Raw genomic sequence first — 7,966 nt, 5'->3', positions numbered from 1 at the left:
AATCTGAGTTGAAGATATAGTTGGATTATCTTTAGCATCAAAACAAAACTTTAAACCATCCATCCTGCAAACTCTAAGCTATAGAAGACAGTCCATAGGTGACTGGGAAGGTTTCTGATCCTTTTACAGTGTACCATTCTAGAATATCACAGTTTGAGGTTTTTTGTTTGTTTGTTTTCATTTTTGTTTTTTTGGGGGAGGGATTGGCATGCCTTAGTTTTATCAAAATAGCTAAAACTTAGCAAAAATGAACAAGGTCAAAGGGGCTAGACATATTACTATGAGCCCAAGTAGACTTAGGAATTATAAGTCTTATCAGATACATGTCGCTACTTATCTAACACTTTTTAGAGGCCTGGTGTTGAACGATTAGGAAAGACAGTTAGATGTAAGTCTCTAAGGCAGCTCTTGTCAACTTGAGTAGACCCTTATAACCTTACATTTTTTTCCACCATACAAAAATCCATACCAAACCAAAATATTTTGGAGACCCGTCGCTCTGTCCTTATTCTAAAGGGAGAAAGAGAAAAATGCTCCCAGATCACAGAGGAAAAAAGTATCCCTTCCCATGTGACCCATGCCCAAGTGGGGTGTGAGGAAGTTCCTGGCACCCGGGCGTGGCTTCTGTAGTGATTGTAGACAAAGCAGGCAGCTCGGGTGACACCCAGTAAACGGACGGGAGAGAAGGCCCAAAGGGAGACAGTGTCTTAGTAGAGAGACGCAGAAGTGTGTGGCAGGCAGAAGCCCGGAGATGCAGGAGGAGCGCCCAGGAGTGTTCCTGAGAGGGTTGAGAAGGCTCTAGGAGCTGAGGAGACACTTAGCCGCAGACACAGAGGATTTGTTAGCGCTGGAGGAGGAGGTGGGAAGTACCTGAGAAGGCGGGCTCTAGAATTTGGGTCAAATTTGATGGACGGCAGAAGCCAGCAGAAACGAATGCTACGGCCATAGCTTAGGAGTCAGATCAGCAGCTTGACTGGGAGAAGCCGAGTTCCTTAGAAGGGAACTCATATACCCCAGTCCTGTGATTTTTGTCACCAGATGAATGGAAAACAAACAAAAAGGAAGGTGGAGAGGGTTTACGGTAGATAAAAAGGGAGAGCATGGCCAGGGGTGGGACAGCTGCGAGAATCCCGAGTGAACACGAACTTGGGCCAGGCCATGTGAGGTGAGGAGAGAGGAGAGGAACAGATCTAGAGGCTAGGAGGGTAAAGGTGTAGGCCAAAGGAGGCAGGGCAACCAAATGGCTGGATTATATACGGAAAGACAGTGGGGGATGGGCAGCACAGCCCCTGGGCGGAGTTTAAAGTAGGGGGCAGGATATGTAGGCCGTGCCCTGTAACAGGTAGGAACTGAGGGATGCTGGGAGAACCTGGTGCCAGGTCTACTTTGATATGTTAAATAGGCACCTTCGTTAGCAGTTTGTTCTGGGTTTGAGACCTAACGTGGCCACCTTGGCCATTGGTCACTGGGACCCCCTTTGGTCTTCAGAGCAAGGCAAGAAGGCTAAGGTACAACTCAAACTTGCTCTTTTGTGCTCTAGCTCAGAATCTCCGTGGGAGATATCAGTTCCAGCTCATTGGTGGAACTCCGCAATGGTGGAACTATGACAAGCAGGAAGCTTCTCTGTTCCCTCTGGCACTTAAGACACCTTAAGACACGTTAATCTAGGTCAAGTGGCGGTGGCGCACACCTTTAATCATTCGGGAGACTGGCGGGCAGAGCTCTGAGTTCCGGGCCAGCATGGGCTACACAGTGAGTTCTGGGACAGCCAGGGTTACACAGAGAAACTCTGTTTCAAAAAAAAAAAAAAAAAAAAAAAAAAAAAAAAACACTGAAACCAACGAACGAAACCTTTTCATCTGTCTCAGGAGCCCTCCGATTTTGTATTCCAACTGAAATCTCCCAGACTCATAGCAGTGAGCTTCCCTCTCGTGTCCCCGAGAGTCTCCCCACCATTCCTCTGCACATCAGGTCTCTGAATGCATGTCCTTGCTCTTTCTCCCCTCTCCATCCACTGACTGTAAGCCCGGTTTGGATCCTGTCTTCTCCATCTCCAATCCCCGTAGGGTAATATTTAGTTAACTGGTGTAGTGTGGCCCCATCTCTTTGACTAGACTCCCCCCTCCCCCGCCCCGTTCGCGCCTTGGTCCCACGAGACCGACCTCTTGGTGTCTTTCCAGCTGCCTGGCATAGAGTGGGCACTGGGTAAATGTTTGCTGAAGAACTGTTCCTGCTTTAGAGTTTTAACAAATGGCGATGAGATCATCTGTGAGTCTCTTACCCTCATCCGCATCCCCAGTAAGCTATAAACTCCAGATGAAGAATGAGGTCTTAGTCATCTCCATTGGCCGCTTACCACCCACCGGCCCTGGGACTCATGTCAGGAAGTGTTCCATGGGCTTGGTCCATTCGTTTTATATTCAAGTGTGGATTATAATTTTAAGGTAATTGCAAGTGGGTCTTTAAAAACAATGAGCGTTATCTTTGTGCACGCTGTACCTCCATTTAAAAGTCTCTCTTAAAACGCCAACAGGAACAATAAACAGGGGGACCATTTGGAGAGTAAATTTCATGAGTAGGAAAGTAATTCTAGCAATTGCAGTCTCTGGTGTGTGAGCTTTGAAATGCTATCGGTAGCTAAAGCTATTAGTGGTCCCTTGGGTGGAGTCATACCAGCCAGAGCCAGAGCTACAAGGGACCCGAGGGTACAATCGTCCCAGCCTCAGGATAAGCCAGAATGTGGACTCAGCCCTCTGTTTCTCTCTGGGCCTAAATTTTATTTTTCTCACTCAATAAGCCTAGGTTTTCTTCTGCTCCGGAAACAACTATTTGAGCTGTCACCAACAGCAGGCCACTTTGTTTCTGATTCAAGATTCCAGAGAAGGGCTGTGCTCAATACCTGGGTGGAATCTGTCAGCTATACCTGTGGCCACTACACTCGACTTTGTTTTTACAAAGAAACTAACTCCAGAGGTCAAGAACTGGGTAGAGTGGGGGCAATCCCTGTTTATAGAAGTCAGGACCTATTCTTGAGAAAATGGCTTCAGAAATAGATCTCTAACTATAGGCATTTCCATGCAAACAATGGAAGACTCCTCAGACATGGGTTTAAGCCAACAGAAGTCTTTATTAGCCAGCCGGCAACTATGCTGGCTGATGAGGATCCCAGGGTAGCCTTATGCCTTTCCCAGGGTGAGCTTTCAAACATAAAACCACGCCCTGGGTTGACATACTTGAGTTGACAAGAACAGTTAGTCAGAAGCGGAACTACAGAAGCCACAAAGCAAGAGTAGTACATTTAGAGACTTTCCCAGAACTGTGGACTTTGATGGATTAGGTCTTTGTTTCAGTGCTGGCAGGCGGTGCTGTCCGATGTGCAGAGGATGGGCCCGATGTGGCCCAAATGGGTACTTACATCATGGACTCAGTGGGGCAAAGGTCTGGGAGCCTTCCAAGGTCTGCAGCTCTGTTACAACAGCTTTCAAAGGACTTCCCACCCCTTGCCATCCCTCACACGCTGGCATGGACTTCCAAGCAATCCGGTCATCAGTTCTGTCTTATAACTCTTTTAACTGCCTCTTCACAATCTCCTTGCCTTGGATCGTACTTTATCATCTTTGGTCAAGACTGTTGCAACATCCTGCTAACTGTCCTGACACCTCTAGTTTCATCTCACCTTTATCATCTACCCCATAATAGCCTCCAAAAAATCCTTCTTACAAACACATAATTCTGTCACTTCCCTGAGTCAAGCTCCTCGGTATCTCTGAACTTCTTGGCATAGCTCTAAGGCTCTCCCTGACCTAGTCCCAACCCCCTCTGCCCTCACCAGGGCTTCTCCCTAGTTGCTCCCCCACCAGTCTTCTGAATTGTCTGCCCTCTCTGCTGCCTCCGATGTCCTTTCCGTACCACCATCTCCGCCTGATCCTGCTGCGAACTCTTCAAGGCCCATATGCTGTCTCCTCCATGAGGTCTCTGCCAGGTGTCCACTTAGTTCTGGACACACCACTTACCCTGCTGTGTTTTCTCACAGGAGTAAGCGTGTCTGTCTTCTCTCGAATCACCAGTTCTGAGCCTGTAGCCTGGGGATTCATAGATGCTATGGGAGGGATGGGGTAGGAGGGAAGGGAAGGAAAGAAAAAAGAAGGGAAGAGAAGGGACTGGAAAAGAAAGGTGGAGAGGGGACAGGAAAGCAAGAAGGAAGAGAGGGAAGAAGGGAGAGGGAGGGAAGGAGGGAGGGGAGGGAGAGGGAGGGAAGGTACTTACAATGTTCTCCTCTATCACTGACAAACACGGGCACAATTTGGTTCCTCTTTGAAACACAGTCCTTTTCAACATAAAATAAGATCTATCCTGTTTAATGCACAGCCTTTTGGGGATCAAATGAAGAAGACACTGTAGAAGCATTTTATTTGTTCTCATGCAAATATCGGTTATTGTGAACTGGTCTGTGTTTAGCACTCGGTCTCCTTGACCAGGTCTTAGCAGAGTGCTTTTTCATTGGCTGAAGTCCCTGCAGTAGGTGGAGCATAGGGGGAAAGAGGAGCGTTTGATTGGCTGTGTTTAATCAGTGACTTTCCTGAAATCTTGGTTTAGGTGGCGCCCTCGTTGGTTTGTTTATATTGCAGTGTAATCCTTGGGCACTCTACAAGTCATCATTCTGTTTGGATGCCTTTTGTACTTATTTCAGACCATGCTAGTTCTTCTTTATTCAAATGAATAGGACAGATGAACCACAACTACTTAAACCCAGGCAAACGTTTTCAGTTGGCTTCTCTCTCAAACTTCTGGGTGAGTTTAACTGAAAATGGCTAAGGCGGGGGTACATCTTACCTGGCATGGGCGTGGCCCTGGGTTAAACCCCCAACACCACCTTGTGCTGGCCCAGTGGCTTGAAGCTGACATTACAAAGGCCGGTGGTTGAGAGCTGCTGCACTTCACTTCCTATCCGTGTGGAGCGGGGCTTTCACAACAGTGTAACCAAGACAGAAAACACACAGGAAGTAGACATGCTTAGAGTCAGGCTAGAGCTACTATGTCTTTCTTGTCTGATGATTTTTTGAGAAATGGAACCGTGTGGAACAAGGGTAGACGGGTACTGGGCAAGAGCATCCTTCGGTAGAAGCAGATGGGCCCTTGCCTGCTGGTCCAGCAGTCGACGAGCATCTTAGGTCTGTTCGGCTCTGTCGGGCTCCTCACTACCCACAGATTCCCTGACCAGAAAATCCTGCCCGTGTTCTGCTAACAACTTCTGAGCGAAATCCAAGAGCAAGAACCAGAGGGGAAACTCTCTGGCCCTTCCTACCGGCCCTGACGCACAGGCTGCAGTCTTGCTTGCTGGCCACAGCTATTAGCCCAGGGGTGACAGCAGTAAAGCAAAGCTAAGCTCAGCCACAGACACTTTCCTTTAGCCAGTCTCCCCCTCCAAGGCTAGATCTGCTCTCTGAGGTCCCATCTTGATTCCCTAAAACTTCCTGTTCTTTGGCTAAGCCTGGTTGTTGCTGTTGTTGGTGGCCTCTGCTTCAGGCTGTCACTCACCACCAGAGGTGTGTCCCGCCTGTGCAGGTAAGCGGTAGGCTTGTTCCTTTTCTCTTGCGAATGAATCGGCTTCTGTCTCGTGGGTCTAGCCCAACTCCAACCTCCTGAGGATGGAAATGTCTTTATTAGCACCTCATCCACCACAGCTGGGGTGGATGCCCCCGTGTTAAGGGAAAGCGGCTGCAATAGCAAGCCCCTACTCCCAAGGTTCCATGTGTTAGCATCCTGTCTAAGCTCCACCCCACAGTTATCTGGCAACAGCCAGGCAAACCTGACACTATAAAAGGGGCTACTTGTCCCCTCCTCTCCCTTGCTCTTGCTTCCTCTTGCTCTCTTGCTCCCTTTTACCCTCTTCCCCCTTTGTCCCTTCTCTCCCCATTCCCCTCTCCCCTTCTCTGCATCTCTGCATGTGCTCTTCTCTCTCTCTCTCTCTCTCTCTCTCTCTCTCTCTCTCTCTCGCTCTTTCTCTCGCTCTCTCTCGCTCTCTCTCGCTCTCTCGCTCTCTCGCTCTTGCTCTCTCGCTCTCTCGCTCTCTCGCTCTCTCGCTCTCTCGCTCTCTTGCTCTCTCGCTCTCTCGCTCTCTTGCTCTCTCGCTCTTTGCCCTACTGCCCTCTTAACTCCCCTCCCCATGCCCTAAATAATCTCTATTCTATACTATACCATCTTGTGGCTGGTCCCTCAGGGGGAAGGGATGTCTTAGCATGGGCCCGCTGAGGCACCCCGTTCCCCCAGACCCCCATAGAACATATCCTCCCTCTCTTATCCTTTTATCAACACAACATTGGTGTCAAAACCTGGGACATATCCTCTCTTTATCTTTTTATAAACACATCACCATGTGCATGGCTTTTTCAAAAAGGCAATACATCACAGGGCTAGAGATCCAACTAGTGACTGCCAGGGGCTGGGGGAAGGGATGACTTGATGTTAAGTGTGTCGTTATGGTGTTAGGGTGTGTGATGAAACTCTTCTGTCTTGATATGGCGTATTCCCAATTGCACATTGGTTAGCACTCATATAATTGTACGTTTTCATTTTAATTATTTTTATTTATATGTGTGTGCGCACGTATGTGTATGTATGTGCGCCATGTACATGCAAGTGTCTGACATAGTCCAACGAGGGTGTCGGATTTCTTGGAACTAGAGCTTCAGGCAACTGTGAGCTGCCTGATGTGGGTGCAGGAATGAACCCGAGTCCTCTGCAAAACAGGAAGAGCTCTTAACCACTGAGTCAGCTCTCCCGACTAAATGGTGTTTATTTATTATTTACTTTTGAAGATTTTCTTATTTAATTTATATGAGTACACTCACTGTCTTCAGACACACCAGAAGAGGGCATTGGATCCCATTACAGAGGGTTGTGAGCCACCATGTGGTTGCTGGGAATTGCACTCAGGACCTCTGGAAGAGCAGTCAGTGTTCTTAACCGCTGAGCCATCTCTCCAGTCCAATTGCCTATTTAAAAGAGCAAATTTGGGGTTGGGGATTTAGCTCAGCGGTAGAGCGCTTGCCTAGCAAGCGCAAGGCCCTGGGTTTGATCCCCAGCTCCGAAAAAAAAAGAAAAGAAAAAATAAATAAATAAAATAAAAGAGCAAATTTTACTATATATGTTACACTTCAGTAGGCCTGTTTGTAAAAACAAACGAACGAATAAGTAGATGCGGTGGGGCACATGCCTATAATCCCAGCTACTTAGAAAGCTGAAAAACCAAGGGGTTCACAAGTTTGAGGCCAGTCTGGCGACTTAGAGAGACTTGGTGTCAAAGTTAAGGGAAAAGGAGAATGGGGTGGGGGGAGGGGGCAGCACAGTGGCTCAGTGCTTTACTGTAGAATCTTAACTTAATATGAAGCCATGGGCTCAGACGCTAGTACCACCAAAAACAGAAAGGGGGTGGGGAGAGGAAGGAAGGAAGGAAGGGAGGTGCACGGAGCCGTATTGGATTTGGGCCTAGCCGCTTTTTGACTGCATGGCTCAAAGTGGCTAGGTGACTTTGGGCTGTTTGGCCACAGATATTCACCCCTAAGATGACTGCCATAAGTCTTAAGATTGTTGAATGAAAGCCTCTCCCATGAATTTATGGCACAGGAAGATAACATTCAAGGGATGCCTCAGCTCCCTTAGCAGATACCTGTTACCTCCTGAATCAACACCCAGTGTCTCCACCGCCTGACCTCACCGCCTGACCTCTTTGCCTCCAGCTATCACTACCTGTATCCGCACCTCCCCCTCCTCTGTGTTTCACAAAGGACACTCCCCCTACCTGAAAGCCTTAAAAGCTGTAACATTCACCCCAATAAACGAGACCTTGACAACAGAACTTTTGCTTGGTCTCCTTCTTCTCTTCACCCCCATTTTGGCCCACAGGTAGAAAGCCTCTTCGGGACCCTGAATAACTGGGTCCCCGCTGGCGGGGACAGGGAGGAAG

This window comes from Rattus norvegicus, chromosome 3 (assembly GCF_036323735.1).
Source record: "Rattus norvegicus strain BN/NHsdMcwi chromosome 3, GRCr8, whole genome shotgun sequence".
NCBI classification, from domain to species: Eukaryota; Metazoa; Chordata; class Mammalia; order Rodentia; family Muridae; genus Rattus; species Rattus norvegicus.
This window is presented reverse-complemented; position numbering follows the sequence as displayed.